Source organism: Ursus arctos, unplaced genomic scaffold (genome assembly GCF_023065955.2).
Source record: "Ursus arctos isolate Adak ecotype North America unplaced genomic scaffold, UrsArc2.0 scaffold_27, whole genome shotgun sequence".
Taxonomy (NCBI): Eukaryota; Metazoa; Chordata; class Mammalia; order Carnivora; family Ursidae; genus Ursus; species Ursus arctos.
This window is the reverse complement of record NW_026622952.1, coordinates 35,150,839-35,178,108: the sequence shown is the minus strand read 5'-3', so window position 1 is coordinate 35,178,108 and position 27,270 is coordinate 35,150,839. Positions and strand designations below refer to the sequence as shown.

At 46.5% G+C, this 27,270-nt stretch overlaps 1 protein-coding gene and 1 long non-coding RNA gene across 6 annotated transcripts in view; both read right to left on the bottom strand.

Moving 5' to 3' along the window:
- STOX2 (storkhead box 2) overlaps positions 1-27,270 on the bottom strand; it is a 209,027-nt gene that overhangs the window by 118,026 nt on the left and 63,731 nt on the right. The window lies entirely within an intron of this gene.
- Positions 2,275-27,270, bottom strand: part of LOC130541885 (uncharacterized) — a 42,781-nt gene continuing 17,785 nt past the window's right edge. The window contains exon 2 of the long non-coding RNA XR_008955964.1: positions 2,275-26,869. This is a non-coding gene — a long non-coding RNA (uncharacterized LOC130541885). The remainder of the gene's footprint in view (positions 26,870-27,270) is intronic.

Here is a 27,270-nt window from a genome sequence, read left to right as displayed (position 1 = left end):
ACTGCAGCGCTGGACTGTACCCATGACATCGGGGCAATGGGTCCCGGCTGTGTGCAGCTGCAGGTTCCCGGAAGGAGGCTCGGGGGCCCAGGACCCGAGAACGGACGGGACAGGCCTTGAGCCATCTTGGAGGGACATGGTTCCCTTGACTCCCTCTCTGGAATTTTGCTACGGCAAGGATTTCCCTGCAAAGATTTTGCCAGGGCGGCGTGGTATAGGAGTCACAAGGGAAGGCTCTGGAATGCATGCGTCAGTGTCCGAATACTGGCATCTCCGCTGCCCAGCCAGGTGACCGTGGACGTGCCCTATAATCGCTCTTTTTCCTCAGTTCTTGGTCTGTAACAGGGTGGAGGGAACAAAGGCACCCCTCTAAGGGGGTTGGTCTGAGGATTCAGTGAGATACACGTCAAGAGCTTAGAATTGGGCCTGGCAATTGGTTAGTGCTCAGTAAATGTTAATTTAATTTTTTTTAAGATTTATTTATTTGAGAGAGAGTGCAGAAGCGGTGGGGAGGGGCAGAGGGAGAGGAAGAGAAAGTCTCCAGCAGACTTGGCACTCGGCGTGGAGCCCCATGCAGACCTCGATCTCATGACCCCGAGATCATGACCTGAGCCAAAAACCAAGAGTCAGTTCCTTAACCAACTGCATCACTCAGGCACCCCTAATTATTTTTAATGAACACCCTCTACCTGGTCCAGGGCTGGACACACACATACCTTCTTCTGCCCGCCAAGGCAAGGGGTCCACCCCTGGAAAGCTCACAAAGTTCTTTACTGTGTCACATGAGATGGTCGAAGCTCTCTCTTTTCTCTGCATTCCATTTCTTCCTCTCTTTCTATTCTTTCAGGGATTACCCTATTTTGGCAAACATTCTTATATATATATTTTTAAATTAAAATTAATCACTATCTCCATGTTCTCCCCAACAACACGAGACCTTAGAATGATTCAACTTTGTCCACACACATAGTGGCTCCCAGGTTACTGTCTAATATGTTCCCGCCTCTCCTTCCCTCCCTTCCTCACTTCTTTCTTCCTCCTCCTGCCTCTTTTTCCTCCCTCTTTCCATCTTCCTCCCTCCCTCTCACTCTCCTTTTCCCTCTCTCTCTCTCCCTCCCTCCCTTTCTCCCTCCCTTTTCTTTCTCTCTTTTTCTTTCTTTCTTTCTTTCTTTCTTTCTTTCTTTCTTTCTTTCTTCTTTTTCTTTCTTTCTTCTTTCTCTTTCCTATTGCTATTCTAAATAGTCAGACCTCCTTGCAGTTGGCCCCTCTACCAGTTTCCTTGCTCAGCATGAGCAGACCAGTTCCCTTGGGAACTGAGTTGCTAGCTTAATGGTGGATGGAGATCACTGTGTTTTATGAGATTGAAGAGCCAAGAAATACTATGAAATATTTCACCTGGAAATTTATAGATTTACTTTTTCTAATCTGGGGCTTTTCAGGATAGAGAGTTGGCTATATTGCTGGAAATGGAAGCAAGCAGTTCACTTTTCCTTTTTTTTTTTTTTTTTTTTTGTCTCTAAATAGGAAGAATCCCTTACTATTTACAAAATCTGATTTTTTTTCACCAAAAAAAAAAGAAAGAAAAGTAGAGGACAGTAAAAGAAACACACACACACGCACCAAATTTTTCCCAGCCATCCTTCAGTATTTTCACAGTAAGTCATAATAAGACACAATGTGGTTATGGGTCTCCCTCCCTCCCTCTCTCCCTCCCTGTCAGTAGGCTCAAGGCAACATGGCCACTCAGAGACCTACAGAGAGGGCAGTCCCTACTGGGCACAGCATGGCAAGGCTTGGGGAGCTGGGGTGGGGTGATAGAAGGCACCCCAAGACAGTAACCAGGGTTCTGAAGCTTCCACTACTAAGTCCCTTTGGCTTCTTTAGCAATTATCACTTCAGTGCTCTGAGCCTCTGTGTCTTCACCCACCAACCTCAGCGAGATTCTGGGAAGGATCAGGGCTCTGGGCGGGACGGCGAGCTTGGGGAAAGAACACTAAAATGGAAGTGTGGAAACCTGAGTCCTATGCCAGACTTTAATGATCCCTATAATAGCCAACTCACAAAGGCTCTATGAGTCTCGACATCTTCATCTAGAAAAGGCAGGGAGCACATTAGACACCTGCCGGTTCCCCTTCCTGGCTCAAACTCTATCCCGTGTTATTACCATGAGATAATCAAGGTAAACATACCTCGAGGTCTATGTGAGCTCTATATCTCAGTTTTATAGACAGGAGTTGATGAGGGCTGGGATAATAATAAATAAATGGTAAGTCGTTTTTCTATTTCTTTGTGATTTTGAGGTGATAATATAGCAGGTTATGGTAAAATTTTACTTTGGGACAACAGGAATAGTAGAGAGGAATTCATAGGAACCCAGAATTGCTAAGTATGACATGACTGGTTATGCCAGTTCAATTCAAAGTCAGATCTCAGTCAAGTCCTACTACTTCTACATCCCTGGACAAATTATTTAATCTCTATAAGCCTCGGTCTTCTCATCTTTAAAATGAGAACAATATTACATTAGTGGTGAGTTTAAATAAGATAATGAATGTGAAGCTCTTGGCTCAGTCTTATACCCAGGAAGGCCCTGCCATCGAAGATGAGCAAATGAGGCAAAACTTAGTAAAGTCGAGGATTTCATTAGGCATTTATTTGATTCATACCTTAAGTCTTTGGGGCGGGGCAGGGGGGGCGGTTGATAAGCTTGTTTCCTTTCCCAAAGAGAACAGAAGAATAGAAGTAGCAACCCAGCTCTACTTTGCTGTCTGCTAGGGGAAAAAAAGGATTTGCCATCTGGGGAGAATGCCCCCAGCCAACAAGATGCTCAGGTGTTCCGCCATCTTCCCCATGATCGTCCACATCGCCCAAACCACTCAACAAAGTGCCTGAGCCAGCAACTCCCACCCTCCGGGGACCGGCGGGGGGCAGCACACTTTCTCCCATCCCCTTGGTACAGCTCTCGGCCACTCTTCTGTACAGAGCACGTTTGAAAACCATTAGGTTGGGGCGCCTGGGTAGCTCAGTCGATTAAGCATCTGCCTTCAGCTCGGTCATGATCCCAGGGTCCTGGGATCGAGCCCTGTGTTGGGCTCCCTGCTCAGCAGGGAGTCTGCTTCTCCATCTCTCTCTGTTCTTTCTCTCTCTCAAGTAAATAAAATCTTTAAAAAAAAAGAAAGAAAAAGAAAAGAAAAGAAAACCATTGGGGTTCCAAAGAGAAAGCGAGTAAAATTTTAGAAAGAATTATTACTGTCAGTAAAGCATGATATTGTAGAGAGCACAATACTCAAAGCCCTCCACAGGCTGGGTCCGTGAATTCAAGAGATTTTCATCTTGGGCGACACGATGGCAGGTCCCATGACTCTCTGCACCTGCTAGGTGTAGGGCTCCGAGCTCTGCGCGTTCACTTCCTGCTGCTGTCAGAGACTGTCTACACCACTGTGTGTTCAGCCTGGATCCTAAACCCATACGCTCAGGCTGCCTGGCTCTTTCTCTTCTCCTGTCTTTGATTCTCGGCCAGACACCCCAGCTGTGAGGTCATCTATGTGCTGGCTTGTGTTTCTAACTGCGGTCTGCCTCCCCTTCAGGGTTTGTGGGTGCTCCCCACACCCTCCTTCACCTCCAGCTGCAGCCCCGGGGTGGGGTTCACCATCCACACCAGGGCCACCCTGGCTCCAACCTGACCTAACACGAGGCAGAAGTAGGGCAGACACCAGACAACGAGGCACAAATGAGGCATCCAAAGGCACAGGCAAAGGGTACAGGCACCGGGGGGGTGAAGGGTGGGAATCAATCTAAAATTAGGGTGGTGTTTCTTCCACATTACGTGGGGGGGTGATGATTTCACTTCCAGACCGGGAAAGCTGAAAGGAAGCAGTGAGCGTATTTTTATCAAACAAGGAAGATTTAAAGGAAAAGGTGGGAAAGGAGAGAGAGGTTAGCGGGCTGAGAGGAGAAGACTGTCTCTGGGATACGGAGCTTGTGGAAGGGACCCAGTGACAACAGGGAAGGGAAAGGCGCCTGGGTGGGGAAGAGCAGGGGCGGTGTGCCTGGCTTGGGGCTGAAGCCGACAGGGGCCCTGCACGCTTTGGGCAGGTCCCCACCAGCACCGAGGTCCGCTGCTTCCGAGCTGCTGCGATGCTGGAGAAAGGGAAGCCCGCCTTCACAACGTTGCTAAATTAATGCCTTCATTTTTGCTGTTTTCTTTCATTTGTTTGCTTACGGGAAGAATTTGTACAAGTGCGCAAGGGCTGCCATCACAAAGTACCACACACTGAGTGGCTTCGCCAACAGACCCTGTCTCCCAGTTCTGGAGTCAGAAGTCCAAGATCAAGGTGTCGGCAGGGTTGGCTCTTTCCGAGGGCTGTGAGGAAGAACCATCCCAGGCCTCTCTCCTCGCTTCTTGTGGGGTCCCTTTAACTGCTGGGGTTCCTTGGCTGGGGCGCCATCCCTATCACCCCATGGCATTCTCCTGGTGTGTGTATCCCTGTCCAAATTTCCCCTTTCTCATAAGGACACGAGTCGTTTGGGATTGGGGGCCGCCCTACCTATGACCTCATCTTAACTAATTATATCTCCAACAACCCTAGCTCCTAATGAGGTCATATTCTGAGGTCTTCGAGGCTAGGACTTCAACATATGAATTTGGGGGGGGGACACAACTCAACACATAACAGTGTTGTTGATGACAATCCTTTGACACTCCTTCAAAGTCTTAAACCAAAGCTAGAAAAAAACAAAAACAAACAAACAATAACAACAAAAAACAAGCAAGATGGCCCAAGAACTCTTCAAGAACTTCCCTGGCAGTTTATAAAAGCAAAACTTCCCTTTTGGGTAAACCTGTGCATATCACTTACACAAGGAAGAAGCCAACTTGTTTTCTGTGCACTAGAGGAAGGGACCGTTTGCCCCTTTTCCTTGCACAAAACCAAAATAGTCCAAGGAACAAGTAAGCGGTAAATCAGCTCTCCCTTACAGCCGCTGGCATCATGGCAGGATTTGAGCACTACCCGAAAAGATAAAGTGGGGGATGGGGGTGGGGAAGAAGTAGCCCTCGCGATGTTTAACTCTCATTAACAGGAGCAAGAATCGGTCTCATTCCTCTAGTTTCTTCCGTGCCAAGCCCCAGGGCCCCTAAATAAGCAAGTCAGAATCAGAAGTAACCACAGGATTGGCAGAGAGCGGGCAAGAGAACACACCCAGATCCCAGTCAGGCTGTGATGTCTCAGGCAGACCTCACAAAGGCCTCCTCTTCAGCTTCCGTGGAAGCCAGGAGGAAACAAACAGGACAAGGCCTCAGGAGTACCTGGGATCCAGGTGGCACGACAGAGAGGCAGTGGGTGGAGACCCTGGAGCCCGCCGGCCCCGGCAAAATGCACTGGGCCACTGATAATCCCCGTGTGGGCATCCCTGTGCCTCAGTATCCTCAACTGTAAAATGGGGATAATAACAGAACTCTTGGGGGGCACCCGGGTGGCTCCGTTGTTGGGTGTCGGACTCTCGATCTCAGCTCAGGTCTGGATCTCAGGGTCGTGAGTTCAGCCCCAGGTACACGCACACACGTACACACACACACACACACAAAAAAAATGTGTGTGTGTGTGTGTGTGTGTACCACAAAATAATAGAACTCTTAGGGCTGCCGTAAGGTTCAAATGAATTAATCCACACGAACCGCCTGGAACAACAAGTGACACGGAGGAGGCATCGTAACTGTTAGCTACCATTATCACTGAGGGACACGGTCTAAGGAGAGGTTCTTCTTGGAGCCCTGAGTCCCCATCCTTTGAAAAAGAAAGTTGTCTTGGGAATAATAAAGAAAAATGGAGGTCTCCCACACCATATTTTCCTCCCATGGGGTACAAGGATACAGATGGGTCTAAGATATTTGCCTACCATTCTAAGGTATTAAGAAGAGCCTGGGTTTGGGAGCCTGGATCTAACACTTATTAGATGCATAACCTTGAGCAAAGTCCAAAATCTCCGCTAAGCCCTCATTTCCTCTAAGGTAAAAATGGGAAAAACAGCTTTCCCCTAATGTTGTGTGAAGAATGAATATGAAAGTGTATGTAAAGTGCTCAGCAGGGTGCCCACTAATAACTGTTTACACAGTTCAATCATTAGCAGCAACGCGCCTGATGATAAAGGGGGGAAAGAGGGAAAAGCAGGTAGATTCAGAGCCTCAACCAGCTTCCACGGTGTCTTTGTGACAAGGGGGGGGGGGGTAGAGTACCCTGTGTAAGGACACATTACTTCACCTCTCCAAAAAATGGTTGTAATTGCTCTATAAGCCCCTGGTGTGAATGACACCTCTGTCGTTAAAACATTTTGTGCAGGGTGGGTGTGCATAATGCTATGAGCTGATGTGCCCTAGGAAAGAATTCTCAACATGGACAGGAACATGTCCTCCAAGTTCCTAGCATCATTGCTTGTGCATAGAAGGTATTTAAAGAATATTTGCAGTAGGAGGGGAGGGAGAGGGGAAAGGGGGGTGGTAGGAGGTTGTCATGAAGGATTGCTCTGTGTTCAAAGGACAGTGGATGTCAGTGCTTGGGACCTGCTGTCAGAGGGCAAAAGGGCATCAGACAGAAAGACAGCTGGAAGAAAAAAACGGCTGTCGCTTGTCCTTTCCTGCGTATCTTGCCCTACTAGCAGGTGCCTCCTTCTGGTCTGGGTCTGTCTTGGTTCTACACTTGGGAAGCAGTGCCAACCACTGCCCAGGCGTTAGCGCTTTCCCTTTCTGTGTCCCCAAGGACCCTTGATGGACTCACAGACACACAGGCAGGATTTACTCTCCAGGTCTGTGTTATCAAAAAATCCAGGTGGCCTCCAGGTAGAAACACTCCATTTGCAAAGCATCTCTTAACTATGAGACCCATCTCCAAGGATGCTTTCCTGCCCTTACTCCCTTCTTCCTGCTCTGCAACAGCCAACCCTCACGACCCTTACCTTGCATCTGTCTGAAACCCCTGCCAAGCAACCGTCTGAAACCCCATCACACCCTCAAGCCTTCACAGGCTTTGGGACCCCCGTGCTTCTGCCTCCTGCTCCTTATTCCCTTCCAGAATCCTCTGTGTCCACCCTGCCACTTGGGGCCCAATCTCTGGGCCGGGGAAGCTCACTCCCTCTGGCCAGTGATCTCAGATGACAGGAGCCGAGGAGAAGGGTTGATGCTGGAACTCTTCCAGTACTTTCCACGCAGGCATTGTTACAGAGCGGCTCAGGTTCCCTTTGTAGGGTACACCCTATTAGTTTGGGCCTTTGACTATTAGCCAATTGTAATAAATGAGCCAATTGTAATAAGTAAACAAATAGGCAATTTTAAAGGTGGGCTGCCTCTAATTCCCCCAGTCAGAGTTACACACCAATGGGTTTAAAGAGTAGAGCTGTGGCGAAATGAACTATCAGGGAGGGAGACAGAAACTTTACTCATCCATCAGACTGGACGTCCACATTGTTTAGCTTCCAGAAGCCCAGGCGTCTCCTCTTCCTTCCTCAGCACCACTAACAAAGCACACGCGAGGGGGCCGGCCCAGGGCAGCTCCCACCGACAGAGGCGGCTCATTTGTCTCCGGGCACAAGAACTAGAGTCCCCATAACGCAAACAGAGCTAAGAGGCCGTGGACGGAGGCGCTGATCCCAGAGCACAGGCCCCAGAGATCCAGGTGTTCACCCCAAATCCAGCCGTAGGATCGATCAGCTATAAAACTCCTCCCTCTTTTTTTTTTCCTGAAACCCTTGTGCTTCTTAGACCACCCAGAACCAAGGGCAGAGAGAAAAGGCATACAACAACGACAACAAACACCGTGTGACTGGTTGTGGGAGGCCGGTGACCTCGAGCAAATCACAGGTGTGTCTGTGGCCCTGACCACCGCAGGACACAGGTTTGCGTTCCATCCCAGAGGTCAGTCTGCCCTACACAGAGCAAGTCTGAAACTGCCTTCAGATCCCACTTCTGGCCACGGTCGAGTTTCAGGTTCGGGGACGAGGTGACAGGAGCAGGCACCCGGACATGCGCTGTCCCTCCCCACGCCGTGCTGTCGAGGTTAACGCCTGCTGGTTTCCGGAAAATCCTGCCTCCTGCTTGTCACTCCCAGGACCCAACTCCCCTTACCTTTCCTCTAAGGAAGAAAACGTCTGGTTTTAGCCAGCCTGACAAAATTCATAGTTTTCTCATTACACCAGACGTGCAAGGAGGAAATTTTTGTTACATGCTCTGCATCCTGCAACACGAAATTCCAGGCCCGTCTGGGTACACTACTGAGATGGGACAGTCACCCAAAACCTGCCCTTGGCTTCTCTCACTGAAGACATTTAAAAGGAGAAGAAATGGGAAATGCAATCTCAACCATGTGCCCCTCAAGCATCAACCTGTCTCCCCTAAAATGCTTCCTTGGAATGTCACTTGCAGTGAACAGAACACATCTCCAACTATTAAGTATTTTATATCCCATCCTGGGAAACGAGAGCTCGAGGGGCCCAGGCTACTCACACCTGTGGACGAACTCACACCTGCGGACGAGAAGGAAAACTCACCACCAAATCACCACCAAAATCACCACAACTTTCCCCTTTTCTGTGGTGGTAAGTTTCTTTAATCTACTGATATACTTAACTCAAAGTGATATGAAAAGAACAGCTGCCGTGGCTTTGGAAAACATCATATTAAAATTGACTAGTTTCGGTAGAAAGAAGTAAAATGCTCCAAAATCAAATGAATATCTAGTAAATTCCTCAGAGATTGTAAAGGCATGGCAGATTTCTATCGCTGATATTTAGAGCCCTTGACTACCCCCTCTCTCTTTTCATTGACCTAAAACACCCACCATCCTTAACAGAGTTTGTTTCTCTTTTGAAAGAAAAAACATATTTGAAAATAAAATGGTCGTGTGGTATTTATAATAAAGTGTTTAAAATGTTCTGGGATATTCTGGGACATTATGGAATTACTGCCAAGTTATTTAGGTCTAAGTTATTTAGGTTAATAGTATGGTAGTTATGGGTTTGTTTTTTTAAAGCATTCATCTTTTGGAGATGCATACCAAAATATTTATGGGTGAAATAATAGGACGTCCAGGTTTGCTTCAAAATAATCTGGGTGGGAGAGTCAGGAGGGATGCAGATGCAGCGAGGTGAGCTCTGAGCTGAAAATCGTTGAAGCTGGCTATCGGGTTTATGCTCTAGGCTCTCCACGTTTGTACCCATTAGAAAAGATGCACGACAAAAAGAAAAAAATAGTAACAGCTAGATAAAATGGTCTAAGCTTTATAAATCTCCAACAGTAACATGCATTCCTTGGGAAACTGTCCTCCCGATGCCAGAAAGAGGTGAAAAATATCACTAACTCCTACCTGGAGCTAAGCGACCTGGAACACTGGAGCAGGAGTCAGGACATGGGTTCTAGCCCAGGTTTGGCCACTTATGGGCTCTGTGACCTTGAGCCAGTCTCTTGACCCCTGCCAGTTTGTCACTTCATGTCTAAGACAAATGGGTCAAACCAGAAGTTTTCCAAGGTCTTTTCCAGCTATAAGATTGAAATACGAAGCCCACTTAAAAATAAGCCCCGAAATATGTCAAACAAGCAGTTTAAAGTACAACCCAGGCACAATAAACCCCAACAGCCGCTAAAACTCTACAGTACCTATGCTCAACGACAGACGCGAAGCATTCAGCCTAAGTGTTGGGAGAAAGGGATTTTCTGCCATTGACCAAAGTCTTGGCTTTGTTCCTCTTAATGCGGCCAGAAGTATACTCCAGAATCCGGACAGAATGAAGGAACAGAATTTAACTGAATTAGGTTTCGCTGAACTCTTGCAATATCTCAGGATTAACTGACCCACTGGGACATGAGAAAGAGTTTTATGTCTGGGAAATGCCCTGTTTTCTCTTTTATAATTGCTTTAAAAAGTGGGGGCCCAGCACTCAGGAACCCATAAAGATCAATGTGTAGGCCGAGTAAAAAGGTCAATGAACAGAAAACTCCGTAGACAGAAAAACAGAGGGTCTAACTCGGACCAAGGGAATAGCAGTTCATCTCAGGGATTCGGTTTTGGGAGTCCTCGTAAAGACAGAGCAGGCTGGGATCTGCTTTAGAACAAACATTTCGGAACAGTGAGTTGGGTATTGATGTACTTTAGACCTGAAGTCCTACTGTCTGTCACTTACCCAGACTTCTCACATAGCACTGTTGGTCACAAAGCATGTCACAGAATGGTATTTCAGCTGGGGCCCTCATCACATGTCCTTCATTCAGTTCGAGGTCAGTTCAAGTTCAAACCAGTTGAAATAAGGCATTTCAAAGTTACGGGTTCAAATTAGTTCTAAGCTAGAATGGAGGGCGCCTTAAGATGCCTCCATCGGAAATGATTCTGGTCATTATTTGTCAGTGCTACGAAGCCACACAGATGATGACCCACGTGCCACAGAAGGAAATCAGACGGAGACTCTAACCCAGGCTATGAAACAGGCTTGAGCGGAAATAGGAACAGCAGAATGAAGCATAGAAAAATTACTCTTTCTGCGCGTTTCTGCCTAAAAATCATAGAGAGATTTTAATACTTTCATCAGGTTTTCCTATATGCCCTAGGCAATAAATTCACGTCGGAATCTCGTTTTCATAAACGACAAATTCATTTCGTCATTTAATAAGTACCTGAGAGCCGAAGATGTGCCACAGTGATATCCTTTTAACGTACTGACCAAGCCTTTTCTTGTTCTCCGTGAATGGGCCAGAGACTTCCTCTCCCCCTTGGTACCAAGGTTGTACTTCCTTCCTGGACAATCTCTGAGCCTACAGGTAGTTTTAGGAGCCCCTGGAGCTCAGACAAGACACTTTACTTTGGCAGAAAGGATCTTGAAGGGACCTGCACCACCAACAGTGTCTTCTGTCATATTTAGAGAACGTTTTCCCCTTCATTCTTTTGCTTGGCATCTGAAGCATGAACCACCCAGCCAATGAGACAAAGCTAATATACACAGTATTCTAAATTCTAAAATCCAACAATAACATGTATTCCTTGGAAAATTTGCCTCCTGAGAGTTTTTACAGATTTAAAAAGCTCACTAAATCCTATTCAGAAATGAGTCACCAGGCACATTTATTACCCTACAGTGTTCTTCATTGTTGGAGGTAAGATCCCAAAATTTCACACTTCAGTTGCTCATATTTTAAAAGGAGGGGAAAATAACTAATAGAGATGTTGTCTAATCTTTCTGTTCTCTGATTCACAATCTTTTTTAATTGCTCCTCTTCTCTCCACCTTGTTTTTAGCAGCATAGACCCCCCAACTTAATTCTAATCTAAACATTTCAGTATTATCTTTTCCATTTTCCCGGACCCCAGGAACACTTTTTCTGCTCATATTGAATATAGATGGCAAAATTATCTTTGTTCTTAATCTGGCCATGACATTCTCTTTTTAAAATTCTAACAGTATCGGGGCACCTGCCTGGCTCAGTCAGTAAAGCCTGCGACTCTTGATCTCGGGGTTGTGAGTTCGAGCCCCATGTTGGATGTAGAGATCACTTTTAAAAAAAATTAAAATTAAAAATAAAAAATTCTAACAGTATCTTTCAATTCCTCTGCAAAATTAGCACATGTTTGGTTCTCCTCGTCGAGACTTTTGAATGGAGGGTACCTTATTTGGTTGGTTGGTTGATTGGTTGGTTGGTTGACTGGATTCATTAGATTAGAATCAAATAGTCTGATAGCTGAGAAGAAGACTTTTAAAGTCACCTTCTCCTACACCCACACTGTGGTGAAGCAGTGAATGTTCTTCCCAAGGCTATGTGGCTGGTTGGCAGCACCCAGTAGGACCAGGCCCCCCGTCTCTGACTTGGGAGTCGGTGCTGTTTGCCATATCCCACATGCTACCACTTTCCCATAGGCCTCTTCTCCACTGTTCTCAGGTATAACTCATCCCTGTTGTATTTCTCTCCCATCCCCTAAGCCTTCTATGAAGCCGGCCACACACGGAAGACCATTCCCGCTTACCTCTCCCTGGACTCAGCAGCAACAAGCCAACCACCGCACCCATACCTCCTGAAACCCGTGCCCCCAGATTTCTCCAGAAGATAACATACAGCCCTGCCCGAGAATGTTGCCACGAGAAATGCTGTATTTAAGACGAATCTCGCTTTGACGTAGGGTGACCCAAGCCCGATGGACAGAGCTGCGATTAGAAGAGAAAACCGCTACCTGCGTCCCGCTGTCCAGCCACTTCCGAACTCATGCAAGACCTACAAGCGCTCGCGGCCCCACGGGTGGTTTTCATTCTGTGGGGACGCTACAACACCTCCACGTCTGGCATACCGGCTGAGGGTAGGAAGGTGTGTGAATGGTGTGTGCAGGGGCCGCGGGGGTGGGGAAGGCGGGGGGACAGCAGCTAAAACAGGGGGACCCCTTGAGCAAAGGGTCCATGGAGGCTGGGTTAAGGCTACTTGACATCACTGCAACTAATTTACACCAGCCCTCCCCCCTTGCACATATATACCCTTCAAACACCGAAATGACGACACACAAAAGCTTCTCTGAGAGAGTTTGATGGCTTTTTATCTTTTATGGAAACAGGCTGTGCGCACACGAAGTTGGTGGGTGAGTGCCAAGGCCTTCCCGTTGCTCCAACGACTTCTCTTCATGACAGGCCCCACTGTGCAGATTTCAACAGAGTTCAGGACTCAATAAATAAATAAATAAATAAATAAATAAATAAATAAATAAATCTATCAGTGAGTAAAGAGCAATTCCAGAGAGCCGAGTGTTCATTGGAACTCTTTGGGAAAAAGAAAAATGGAGCAAAACAACAAAAAAAAACGCGGCTTGCCCCTCACTGGGCCACTTTTTGTGTTCCTAATCTCAATACAAAGGTTGGGATTAAAAGCATTGGCATTAAAATAGCCTGCAGTTTCTGCTTTGAAGTCTAATGAGGACAATAGCTAAAATCTTTGGCAACTTTTGAGAAGGCAGAGTCCTTCCAAAATCCTTTGAAATGTTAAATAATAAAGTGAAGAGGTCCTTACAGGGGAAATCTTTTTCCTGGAAGGTCCACAAAGAATAGGCTCTTTAAATTCACACTCACTCAGTTTTCTTCCCACACCAAAACTGCGAGAATATTCCACATTTGCTACTGTCTGCAATTCTCATTCAAAAGTCAAGATCAGGAACCAACTTCCTGGATCAGATAAGTGCAGGAAACAACTGTGAAGACACAATAATTGGTCCTCAGGAAGTGACAAATATTTCTTATCTTGGAGCTGCTCTCGCTTTTTATTGGCCATCAAAGATCTAAGAAGCAGTCTTTCTCCCAGAAAACAACTAAAAACAAAAGGCAGTGAATCAGGGCAAGGCGGCACCCAAGGGGCCTGCGTGGTAGTCTGATTCCTTCCTGGAAATTCTGCAGGGTCAGTGAGTCTGGTGTCTCCAGCAAGGCCAGGCCATGGCAAAGGCACAGAAAAGAAGCCTGACCTGTCCAGCTCTCCCGGGTGCAAATCACAGTCCTTTCCCCTCCTCGAAAGTGGCCTTGGAGGGTTGGTTTCTTAAGCTTTTCTACAACTCTGGTGTCTTCATCTAAAGCACTCGAGTGATCATCTTGCCTCAAAATACTGTTGTCAGGACTTGAGAAGATAAATTATGGGAATGGGTTAATAAGCACGGTGTGGCATTGGGTAGGCGCTTACAATTCTTTAATAAAGTTAAAACAGAAAAACCTCTATCCTCAACCAGAGCTTCCACACATCTCACCCTGCCGCCCAGAAAATTCAAAACGTCAACCGAAGTCACAAGCCTTATTTTCTCCTTTCATCAAAGTGAATTTTCATATGTTTGACCCACTCGTTTTTCCCGTCGGTGAATCAGTCTAAAGACTGGATTCATGTTACCATACCAGTGAGTGTTCGTGTTTTCCCCTACTCTGAAATATTTCAGCAGGACCTTTCCTGAAATGATGTTCTCGCTTCCCATTTCTCCAACTGCTATGTTTGGGGTCCCTGCAGTCTGGGGAGGGGTCTGAGACGCTTCATTTCTCTCAGGCTCCCAGGACCAGAGCTGATCCTGGTCCGTGGCCCACATTTTGAGTGACAGGATTCTGGTTCAGAGTAATAAGAATCAAAGACCATCAAACTTTGAGCTACAAAGAACTTCAAGATTGTTTTTTATCCCAAAGACAGAAAACTGGTCCAATCCAGCTCACACATAAGTGTTTTATTTTTTATTTTATTTTATTTTAATTTTTTGGTCCTCCGACTACTTTCAGCAATTGGGGAATTTTCACAGATCCACAGCATGAGAAAGAAATCTGAAGATACCGTAACACAGGGCCTTTATTCTTGAACGATACCCAACACGGGAGCTGAGCAATGGCCCTCGGGATGGACCACACGCTCTCCAGGCCCCCAGGGCACCATGGTCCTAACCAACACAGAGGCCAAATGTCCGTGGGTGTGCATCATGATGCGTGCACTCTTGCACACTTTTCTCACACCAGAGATACACTTCTCAATCCTCAAGTCACAGTGGTTCGCAGGGGGCCTCGTGTTCTAAGAAACGACAGACAAGGACGTCTACTTGTCTTACGTCACTCATTTAATTAGCTACCTGGCAACCCCTGACCCGCTCCGCTCTGTAGACAAGAGAGCGGGGGGCACGGCAGTTAAGCGACTTGGCCCAGGCCACAGCTGGTCAGTCCCCCACTGGACGCTGAGAATTACTCACAGCTGGGCGGGCGGCCTCTGCGCGGTGGGGCCTTTTAGCACCTCTCAAATCACTGCACGTTGGCAGCCTCTCCTCCTCGTCCCAGGCTTCACGTGACTGACTGCTTTCATTTTTAGAAGTGTCCTCCCTGGAGGAGCTCCATTCCTGCATATTACTACTATAAACAAGGAACACCGAGAAGCCCATTCATCTTCCACTTTCCTGGTCAGAGCCAACCAGGTAGGTTGCCGAGCCAAAGCTGGCATTTCCCCCAAGGAAACAGAGCCCAGACTTCTAGACCCGCCGCAAACTCTGGAAGGCCGGCACGCACAGCCTTTGCAGGCATGTTTGGGAACCTGCCAAGAGCTTGGGGCCCAGCCAAGCCGGGGGTAATGACTCGGACGGCGTGGAGTCTCCCCTTAATGCTCAAATTATAGACATGGTCTCTGTCAAAGAAGTGTGTGTGTCAGCGACAGGGTTCAGGGGTCCCCGGGACACAGAGCTGGGGTCAACAGGAGATCTGTACCTTCTGGGGAGGACACAAGGTTCAAGGTAAGCGTGGGCAGAACGTTCCTGGAGAAACTCTAGCTGACTTGGGGTCTCTGGGTCAAAGCTACCGAAAGTATTGACGTAAACCTAAAATAAGCAAAACTCCATCATTCTCAAGAGCCAGTTTTAAGTTGACCCTCCTCTTCTTCCATCTTTTGATAGAATACGTCCCGCTCTCACACTCGTCATACAGCTTTGTAGAGAGGCATCAACGGCTGTCGTGCGGAGGGCGGGGAAAGAGCAGCAGTGTGGACAGGCTGGCTGCCCGGCTGCCCAGGGTTGCTGGCCCCCCTGGCCCATGAGAGGGAACTCTCCAGGAAACACGGCCCTGTAGTTGGCAGTCCCAGATCCTTCCCCCAAAAGCAGACCCAGCCAGGGGCAGGTGCAGAGACACCACCTAGAAAAACAATTCGGCCAGGGGAAAGTGCTAGCAGCAAGGAGAAGAAAACAGAACCATGATGCCGCTCCTTTCTGTCCCATCTCTAAAACCCTGACCTTGGCACTCACCACTACCTCGCTGGGATTAAAGCCCGCAGGAAGGAGGGGTGGGGGTGAAGAAAGAGAAAGACAAAAAGAGCCTCAGTGTTTTTAAGAGAGTAAGAACCGAAAGAGGGACTGGAGTTTAGTTTCTCCGTAATCCCCATGGCCTCAAGCCCCTACTGATGGGCACTGCTGGCCACTGCTTGGGCATAATGTCGGCCAGGGAGAGAGGCAGCAGAGAGCCATGGAAAGTCTGAGGAATGGGAGCTCTCGAAATGACACCCAAGCCCAAGATATCCCACAACGTGCAAATTTAACTTAGACCGTAAAACCCTAAAATATACAGGTATGGTCTCTGCATAAATACACGCACAGTTCTACCATCGAGAAAAAAAAAAGAGTAGTGGAGAGAGTTCTGTGCAATTGCTTAAAATAATAAGTACATTTTAAAACCCTCGACCGAGTGATAAAAGCTCATTAATAATCTTTAGTCTCCCAGAGACTCTGAAATCTCCAGCAGTCGACCCAAGTGTGCAGCTGCTTAAAGAGCATTCTGCACATCTGAGCTCTGGCCACATGGCTCAGGAAGTCAAAAAAAAGAAGACTCATATTCAGTCAGGACTGGTGGTGGCCGGGCCTGAAGAGAAGAGCAGGACACTGACAGGCGCACCCAAGGAGAGATGACTGACAAGAGGGCCACTTGTCCCAGGGCGTGAAGACTTCCTCACGATGACACTGGCAAGAAATCAGCCCAACTGGAGACGTGCCTCCAGCGTGGGTGGGAGGCACCCATGCCACGTGTATTCCCTCCAAGTCTCTGCAATCTGCTTCTTGCCATCTGCTAGGCTCTGGGTACAACCACGTCTGAGTCAGAACATCACGTCTCTAGGCAAGATCGGAAGGATTGTCCACTCACTGACTGCCCAGGAGCCACGAGCAAAACTGTCTCCGATGTCCAGCCCATGTGGGAAAAACAGGGCAGGCCCCTGGGCACCAAAAGGCACCTGCCTGGGTGGGCGGAGGGAACGGCAAGTCTGGAGAACAGAGCTCATCCACACTCCCCCATCCACATTCCCCCCCACACATAGATGATGCTATTTCAAACTCGCTGCCTGCCGAGCACTGGAGGGACGATCCTGGGAAACCGAAGCCATCCAGGGGCAGGGCCACCCCGGCGGCACCCACAGCATCACCAGGGAGCTAGCCTGGGAAACGTTTAGGAGAGGCACAGATAATGATGGGGGTGAAGCTAATTACGTGCCTGATTGAAAGCAGTCTCTTGCAAGAACTCCAAGCTTGTGCGCGCACACAGTAGCACTGTGCTTCCAGCATACCTGTGCGATAGTGAGGGGTGGCGTGATGACGCCCATGGTCCCCTCGAAAACAGTCCCCAAATCCCAGTGCTGCAGAAGAAAGGGTGCATGCGGTGTGTGTGACCTGTAATCGTTGTGAAGTCAGTCTTCCACGCTCTCCTAGAAATCTCGACAGAACGTTCCAGAAAATAAACCAATCCTCCGAATGTTTACACACGCACAAGCTGAAGATGTGTACAGACAGAGCGTGCCAACGGATGTAACCTGTAGCAAAAAGACTGGAGACCCCCTCGCTCTGAAAAACAAAGAGACAGCTTCTGAAAACGAAGCAACACTTTCCAAATCGGAGAAGTAACATTCATGGCTTACACACAAGTCTCAGAACGTGACTTGCTGAGAATTTTACGTCTTACAGTTGATTCCGGGGTTTTCATGGTCCTTTAAACTCTCGCTGAAAAGCAAACAACAGAACCACCGCAAAGACGACGGACTCATCTCATTACGGCCGATCTGAATTCCAAAGTGTCAGATACACATATTGCAGGGCGAGAAGAGACAGGATTGAAACATAAATAAATAAATAAATAAGCAGATGGTCAACGAGTTCCGAGGACTGGAGCCACCAATATATGTGGGTTTCTCTTGTTTATTTACTCAGATTTTGGCAAAAGCGGGACGCTCGCCCCGGCAACAGCTCTATCAAACGCTCCTGAGGTTCCAACATCCCCGGCTTCTCAATTTAAAAACTACCACTTCGCTCAGTTTGCAAGAAGCCCCTTTTGTTATCAACGTTCAGTATGCTATTCCAAGCCTCTGACACTAGCCTTTGTACTTCTCCCTTATATTTAGATGTTTTAATGCCCCTGTGTGTGTTTAAGTGCAGACCCTGCTTATACACGTCCTGGCATCTGTGAGTCTTCCTTTATTTAGAGTGTATGTTCCAGTACAATCGCGAGCTGGTCAATCAGTCATCTTGAGCAAGATCCAAGTGGCTCCCCCTTCCGCCATGCTGTCTGGGTCCAAGCTCCAGTGGATCCGAAGATAGGGTTTTTTACGTGTTCTCCTGCTACACTTCATATTACATTATTACATTAATATATGAGGAACAAATTTTCATCCTCGCAAAAATAACTAACTGGGATACATAAAATCCACGATCTTGCCATTAGAAACCCGTAGTTCTGTGGTGAATTATAGCCGTACTTTTTTTTGGTATTGAACGTTTCATAAGAAGAGCTCACGGTCTGTCAGAGAAATTTTCCGAACGATAACTTATTACATAAGGAATTCATTTTTTTTCCCCCTAAAAAGAACTGGGCCTGAGGTGGTAGTTACAAGGCAGAATAATCACAAGCAGATGTAAAAATACTTGCACGAAGTAAAAAAAATAATAATAATAAAATAAACTTCATATGCTTCGCTCCTTTAAAAAAATGTCAGATGTGGCAGGCAGTACGCGAGCCCTGATTGTCGTTAATTGCCATTATTACGTGCTGCTGAGGGCTTCTAATGGCACTCTGTTTCTGAGCAATGGTTTTACATTATTTTTCTGGCACAAAAGCCTGTTCACAAACACCACGATGTCCTCACAGCAACGCTGAAGTGACTAGGAGATTACAAGCAATTAGTGTAATTTTACTCACTGGCCTTAGGACTGAAAGTGATCAGGACACGCATTTTGCGAGGGTCAGAAACTCTTCCAAGTTTAGCAAGACTTGAACACAGAGCAGGAAATGTCTATCAGAGGCGCTACAAGAAAGACGTGCCCTCCGAAGGGCAGCCAAGAAGAGGGCAAAGAATTCTTATCCCGTCAAGAGATTTCATAGTTGTTACAGGGAGGGCGACAGTAGGGGAGGAAAATAAAAACAGAAATCTGTGGGCACAGCCCGGGCAACAGAGCTAAGGCCAAGGTATAAATAAGGACTCTGGCTCCCCTGGAAGGATGGCACCCCTCTTCAACCCAGCCAGGAAGGGTGCCCACTCGGTAGAGTACTGTCACCGTGGAGCCATGTGAGTTAAGACAGATAAGAGAGTCAAAGAAACTGGAAAGTTCACAAGTAATTTCAGGCAGTCATTGCGGAAGCCACGTACCACCAGCGTCTGCATGATTTCTAGGCTTCTTAAATTTAAGTGAAAGGATGGAATCATAGAAGATCTCAAGCAAGAACATTTCTACGTTGAATAAACTCCGCGAAGGTGGGCTTGCGAAGGGAAGTAAAGTTGGAATTAATAAAAACGGTGAAATAAAGCATCGTCTTAGAAAGCACACTTCTATATGTTTAAGAATACAGTTCTAGCGACAAACAAGGTTCTATTAACCAGCACTGCCAATTTCCATATATAGTGACTGAAAGTCAGGGCCCTGCTCGGTGTAACAATCGAAATTCATAATTATGACTTTGAAAGACCTTCTGAGGACAGCAATGCCATGAGAATGCTAACAGGGAGGGTAAGCAGTAACTATTCAAAGAACGAGTTTCCCTCTAAAGATTCTTATTATTAAACAGAGTTTACTCTCGTTCTGATAATTCAGATATGTACACAGGTGTTCTTTGACTCAAAATTTATAAACCACAATATGTTGTAGACTACATTGTCTCAAGAAACAATATTCAAAGCGGTAATTCATGTCACAGTCCAGAGTACAAAAGAGCAACATAATCCCCTAATGTAGGTAAAATAACTAGTAAGACTGCATAAGTATGAAAGTTCTACTTTGATGAGCTGGCTCACCCAATCATCCGAATCCTATGTGGCTCTGGTCCTCTAATTCTAGCAAACTATCTAACCGTATTATAGCCTGGAGATCTCACTACCATCAAATATATCACAGCTGCACCAGGAATGAAACGGGCATTGGTAAGTCTAAAAACTTACTATTGTAAATGATTTTCCCTTTGGAAATCTGAGTCCTGAACTGCTTCAAATCCCTCAAAAACAAATTCTGGGAAAGATCCCCGTGTCACCTGACGGACTGCCTATTTGAAGGAGCCCTCTGTTCATCAGAAGCCCATTCCTTGATCCTGCCATTGTAAAGCCCGGAATGAACACATCACAGACGAGAAGCAAGGAAAAGCAAACTGTCTCCAGGCTTCCTTTAGAGTGAAAGGAATGATTTTTAAATAGCTTATCAATGTTTTCAAGTATAGGAGAACTTCCAGGAATGGTCTCTTAGGTTGCTCTAAAACATCACTGATTGTTTCTATGTATACAATTATGTAACCTAACAAGCCTTTCACACGTCCTGCAAAGGTAACCCCTAGTCCAGACTGTATCCACATAATCACACTTAAAATCAGCGAGGCCAAAATTAATAAAGGTAAACTCTGAGCTAACAAATTAATAGTGTGATAAATGACTAGTCTTAGTATTCTGACAGTTATGCCAAATTGCACCTTTACTGATTGAATCTAAGGAATGAAAACATTCTCTGTTTTCCAACTGTATAAATAGGTGGTATACAGATACATTAATACAAATTACTCCCAATGATGAAAATCTAACTTAGCATGTTGAAAGGGTGGAACATTACAGTGTTTAACCTTTCCTAGGATTCCTATGGCTACAGTAAAAAAGAAATGCCTTGAGAACACCTGTTTCTACCCATCAATCTGTACGCACCACAGATAACAGACTTGGATTATGAATAGCTTCCAATGCTAGGTCAGTTTCCAGCCCCACTTAATGACTTTGACAGTATTATTAATTGGTGGTATCTGCTTTCTTTTTTTTTTTAGTAAGATTTAATTAATTTATTTATTTATCAGAGAGAGAGAGCAGAAGCGGGGGGTGGGCGGGGGCGGGCGGGCAGAGGGAGAAGCAGGCTCCCTGTTGAGCAAGGAGACCAATGTGGGACTCGATCCCAGGACTCTGGGATCACGACCTGGGCCGAAATCAAGAGTCGGATGCTTAACCAACTGAGCCACCCAGGCATCCCTTCTGCTTTCTTTATTGTCTGTTTTCTCTCCTTTTGGTGGCAAAACTGTGTTGTAAGACAACACAGCTTGCTTTCTTATGTTCATCGTGTATACTAAAAACAGGCTACATCATACTGTACTGGTAAACTTTAATTTCACCAGCACCTTCTCACAGCAAATAAAGAATTGGTGTTTATTTAAGTGTTTAAGAAAATAATCTGAATTTCCAAGAGTTACATTCTCATCCTCTTACCATGAGGCTGGATATCAAAGTCAAATAAACCTGGGGAAATCCTCAAAACACCAAATAAACAAACAAGAAAGAAGATTCATGAGTATTCACTATATCGTATTGAAGACATATTTTCACAGACAAGAGCAGAGGGGGAAAAAAAGATTCAGTTTTAATAAAAAGGTTTACTCTTTTTTTAATAATAAAAGTTTACTATTAACAAAAAGGTTTACTCTTTTTTTTTAAGACTTTATTTATTTATTTGACAGAGATAGAGACAGCCAGCGAGAGAGGGAACACAAGCAGGGGGAGTGGGAGAGGAAGAAGCAGGCTCCCAGCAGAGCAGGGAGCCCGATGCAGGACTCGATCCTGGGACTCCCCGGATCATGACCTGAGCCGGAGGCAGACGCTTAATCGACTGAGCCACCCCGGCGCCCCAAAGGTTTACTCTTAATAAACCAGAAAATTCAGTTAATTCCAGCACCTTAGCTAAGACAGGCTCATGTGAGGTTTTGCTACATTCTGTAAGGTCTTGAATTGGGGTAAAAGACCGGCATTCAGGATAAAAACGGAGCATCTGACTCCTTCTCGGCAGTCAGGATGCAGCGCGCTGTGATACGCCTCCTTGGAGGTCAATGATCAGTTCCTCATTTCCCTAGACTTCTCCTTGCGCCTGGGCCACCTTCACCGCAGCCATGACATTCGTCGCCACCCAGCAACCCAGCAGGATTCAGACAGGTCTTCCGTCGTCCAACCCACAGGCACAGGAAGGAGCTGAAGTCGGGCTTGTCCATGGCTAACTGGGATTCTAGCGTCTTCTCGAAAATGTCATGATGCTTTATTAGCAAAATCGTTTCTGTGATTTATTTATTTATTCTATATAACATTTATTCTGCAAATGTTTTCTTCACATTTCACCTGAGATGCCAGCGCGAGGCTGTAGTCATAGGGCCGATGTTGCAGAGAGGCACTTAGGGCAAATACAGACTTGCTGAGCAAGAGCCCAAACCCTTGGCCTCGGATGCACTCCGCTGTCGGAAAGGCATCAGCTGACACGGCCTATTAATTTGATTCCCTATCACACACGTCAAACAACATGAAGCAAGAGCCGCAGGAGTTCTGACTTTCCCAAGCCATCAGCTCCTCCTGCGTCCCCAGCGCGCAGTGCGTGTCCTATTCCAATGCTGGGCACTTGGTGACAATTTGCTTCCCTGGGTATTTCCCTCTCTGGCACTGTGAGGCAGCCCTCGGGAGGGGTTATTCACCCTTGTTCTCTCCCGAGCCCAGCGCTGAACCCGGACCAACAAAAGGCATTCGGTGAATAGCAGCAGACTAAAAGTCATTGCACGAGACAAGAAGTCACCGGATGGGAAGCCCCTTCTCCCAACAATGAAGGACAGATGCTCGCCTGTGTCCCTGTAAAGTAGGATCGTGGCTGGAAGGGCTACTGCTCCAAGAAGCTATGACAGTTTTATATACCTTTAGTGATCATCAAGAGAAAAACTGAGACTCAGCGTTCCCGGAAGGCTCACTTGGCTGCACTGCCCTAGCAGCTCTGTCCAAAGAGTGCCGCGTCCGCCCTTCACCGTGCCGCCTCTGCTCCTTAGGGCTCATGGAATCGACAAGCTCTAGTCTTTCACCCTTCCTTCCTCGCTCACCTTTTATTTATTTAATTTTTTTTTAATTTTTTTTTTTCGGGGGGGGGGGAGGGAGAGAGAATCTTAAGCAGGCTCCACACCCAGCACGGAGCCCGACACGGGGCGGGATCTCACGACCCCGAGATCATAATCTGAGCTGAAATCAAGAGTCAGACACTTAACTGAGACACCCTATGTCACATTTTAAAAATTTCTCTCTAAATCCTAAATAGGTAAATAGTCCCAGTAAGTGTTAAAGGCAATCTGGGAGTTTCAAAATCAATCCGAATGTTGGAGAAATTTCTGAAACACCTGTCAGTAAATGAAAGTGGAAGTATAGAGAAAAACTTTCCTAAACAGGTGAGGGACACACACATGGAACATAGTACGGATGGTGAACACACGCTCCCCTTGACCTACTCTGACCTCTGAAGTAGTTTGCGGGTGTGTCTAGAGCTAAAACGTGGCGAGAGGAAGTGTAGCCACCGATTCCTTGACACATAAAATAGCCCCCATTCGTGGGGGGGAGAATCTATAAACAAAAGACAGCTCTATTTTTCTGTCCTCTGATCCGTGCCACAGATATCAAATGGGAGGACGAACTGCTTAACTTCCAGACACGCTGATTTACAAAACAATACACTGATCATTTCTGTCCACTGTATTTACACCTGTATTTCCTGCTTCGCCTCCCCTAACGATCCCTGACCTAGTATTTCATATGCTTTAAAGCGAGTGCAGTTTGAGTTCTACCTAGATAGCCATGGAAAAAGCGTAATTTGCAACCAAATTGGCAGTCCAAATAATCTCGTCATAAGAAAACAAACTTGAAAGACCCCTCCTACCAAGGCCCAGGCGATTGGGTGTTTAGGTATGCCTGAATTTTACTCCACTCCTGGATTTTTCAAGTAATATATTTTTTAAAAGGTTGAACTTGAAAGAGCAAGAAGAGGAGAGTCCCGAAGAAAAGTGCCAGATGCCGTATGATAAAAATACGCCTTTTTCGGTGAACATGGAGATAACGTAGCAGCTCCTCATACTCCTTTCGCACAGGCGCACGTTCCCGTCAACAATACTACGAGAAACCAAAGCGAAATCCCGCAGATCAAATATTACATTTAGAATGGGAATGAACGTCTGATTCAAAAGTCAGAGCCACTCGAATATTGTCACCATTGACACAGAGGTCGGTTCAATGAAACATACCGTCAGGATGCCGGGCTCAAGTGAAATCTGATTCAGAAAGAAACTACCAACAGAAAAAAAGAAAAGCAAACTCCTTTCTGTTCCTTGTGACAATGGCACTTGTGCTCACAAGAAACAGTGACAGCATTCCAAATGGCAGTCATTTATAATGTGGGGGCAAAAACCCATAATTCTATGAAAATGACAAATAGCACCAGAAAAGATAGAACGCTAGTACGAGATGAATCTTACCTACAGGTGATGTTTCCTTGGCAGACCCCGCCAGCCCCGCTCCGCCCAGTCCCACACCTTCCAGCAAAGTTCCACGAAGTCTGGTCATCCTGAAAGGAACGAGCCCTCACCCTACATCTCTCTCAAAGGCAGCCAGAACCTTCTCTCCACCGTTCTGTGTTAACAGCTTCATGGAACTCTAAAGCTGGAATCAACTCACCTGTCAAGAACAGGCTTTGGAAAATGCAATTTGCACAAAGTCCCAGAGCTCGTCGGAGTCAACGCTCAGATTGAAACTCACTCCTTTTGACTTTCAAGTCACTCAACTTTCTCTACCACATCCTAAAAACCAAGTCCACCTTGCAAGTTTTTACATCACTTATATTTTCCACAAGAATTTCTGGAAGGGAAAGGGATCAACAGCAGGAATGCAACATTCCTATCTGGAACATCTGTTTAAAAGTACGTACCTATTTTTTTTCCTTTTAGAAAAATGGCACTCACGGCATCTTTCCACATTGTAGCAAATGTGAAAATTACCCAAGGAAAAGTCGTGTGGGGGCACATTTGTGTGGGCAGACTGCGGATCTCAGGGGCCTGGGTTTGAGTCTCAGCTGTGGCATTCCTCCTAGTAAGACCTCCCTCTCCTCCAGTATCCCCACCTGTCTCACGGTGGTAATCACATCGGGATCTCCTTCGGGGGCTTCTTAGGAGATTAGATGAATTTGTATCATGTCCGGCATACAGAACAAATCTTTGAACCACAGTAAATGCTATACAACCGGTCAGCATGTTTGCAGGGAGATGTTATGCATAGTTCTACGCGTAAGATAAATATTGTGTTATTTTACGTTAAAAATCCAAAGTCTGAGAGCTCCAAAAATATAAACTGTTGCAGTTTTAGAAACCCTCACGAAGGGTTTTGAAACTTTAAGCTAAAGGGTAATTAGAGGAAAAACAACAGTGGCATTAAATAATATAAACACACCATGGCCTGGGCCTCTGGTCCTTGCATAATAATTCTGATATAATTAGGAGAATATAGTTTATACCAGCCCCCTCCCCCTACATCCTCCTCTTCTCCATAAATCACAGGAAAGGCCTGATTAAAACAGATGGCTCTTAAATCATACCCTGCAGCTCTGAAGACGGAACCATCCTACTCCTAACACCAGGAGAAACAGGATCTCGAGAGTGTCAGAACGGGTTCTCCGCGGAAAACATTCTTTCCTAGCTCGGTAGAATGGGATCTCGTGGAGGCTGCTCGCTAGAGAAACCTTGAGAGAGACTCTGGGGGAGACCAGTGATGAGACTTCCAGGCCCGTGGAACACTTGTTCAGGGCCTAGTTTACCCTCCTGCACAGGCTGAGCCCTTGTCATCAGAGAACGCGCGAAGGTGCGGCCGCAGGAAGGTGCAGGGCAAGGGTTCACGGCATCTGCCACGCCTACGTCTCGCCAAAGGAGCTGAAATCCCACCTGCACATTCATCCCTGTCTATCCCCCCACACACAAGGCTGGCAGTTCTCTCGACTCCTCTGACCCAGATCTGCTGTTGATAACCAGGACGGATGGATTGGATCCACGATAACCCCCGCTGGACCCTCATTTTTTCTCAGCTACGGTCAACTCCCCCTTCCACTTTGCCCAACCATCTGACCACATCCCTTAGTGGCTTGAACTCTGTTTTAACGGCCTCTCCACGCCTATGTGGTAAAAAGGCTTCCACAATACAACCCCCCAAAATTCTACCTCCCTCTCCACGATACTTCCCCGAGCAAACTATAGCCTTCTGGACCTCATTCTTGCTGCTTTTCCTCTGCAAAGCTCTGCCTTCCTTCCCCTACACTCCCAAACTCCCGATTCCACTTACTCTACTGCCCTACGTCACTACATCTCCTCTGGGGAGCCTTCTTCTTTGCATCTCTTCAACTCCTTGTGTCTGCCTTCCGGCAGCCCTCCGCACCCGACACTAACCATCCTGAATTCTGTAGTCCTAGAATGGTTTTTGGTACTACAAGCATGGCCTTTTATTAAATTGTATATATCTCCCCCAACAGACTGCCAGCTCATTTAGGGAAAATAACAGTGCTGTTCTTCACAGAGCTTGGCACCCTCTGTGCGCTGAATATGCTTGCTTGTTGCAATTTCCATGGCAATTATTCACTCGTCTTCTACAGACTCTGTCCACCTCATGGCCCAGGCGGCAGGTAAACCAACAATCCCACCCGCGCTCCGCACCTTATCCAGGAAGTGAGAGAATGAATCATCAGTCTTCAAAACAAAATATAAACTGTCCTTTTCACTCAACAGAGTTTTCCCTGTGTACAAAGCTCAACTAGAGATTAAACGCACACACACACACACACACACACACGCACACACACACACACACAGAGCTTTCAGCCTCCAGGAGCAGAGAAAACACACACGTGAGAAACCACGGGGCAGTAAACATTTATAATACTAGCGAACAGTGCAATACATACGATAAGAACTCTAAGGAAGATTCTTTGTAGATTGTGGTGGTCAGGAAAATCTTCCCAGAGGAGCTGGGATTTGAAGAGCTGTGATGTCTCACACAGGTGCCAAGAAAAGAAAATAAAGCACTCCCGACTTGTGAGGCACGGTCGTTGGATCTAAGGAGAAGAGAGGGAGTATCACGAGGTTAGACTAAAAGTGGAGAAATGCAAAGTGTCTTAGGAGGATTATAAAATACTTAGTTTGGCTGGGACAGATAATCCAAGGGGAGATGGGGCAAAATGCAGTGAAATGCAGGCCGAGAGGTTTGAGTTGGATCCTAGGGCAGCATTTTCCAAAGCAAGATTTGCGGAATAACGTTCCTACAAGTTGCTATTAAAAAGATCGAGGTAAAGGTTTGATAGTTAAATCAGTTTGGAAAATGCTATTTGGTTTCTCTTCTGAAGACTAATGATGCATACTAAAGAATATTAAAGGCACTGAGAAGTCCTGCATTAAAGAGCCCCATTTACCTCTGGGTTTTCACATATTTCAGAAGTTTTGCTTTGGGAACCCTAAT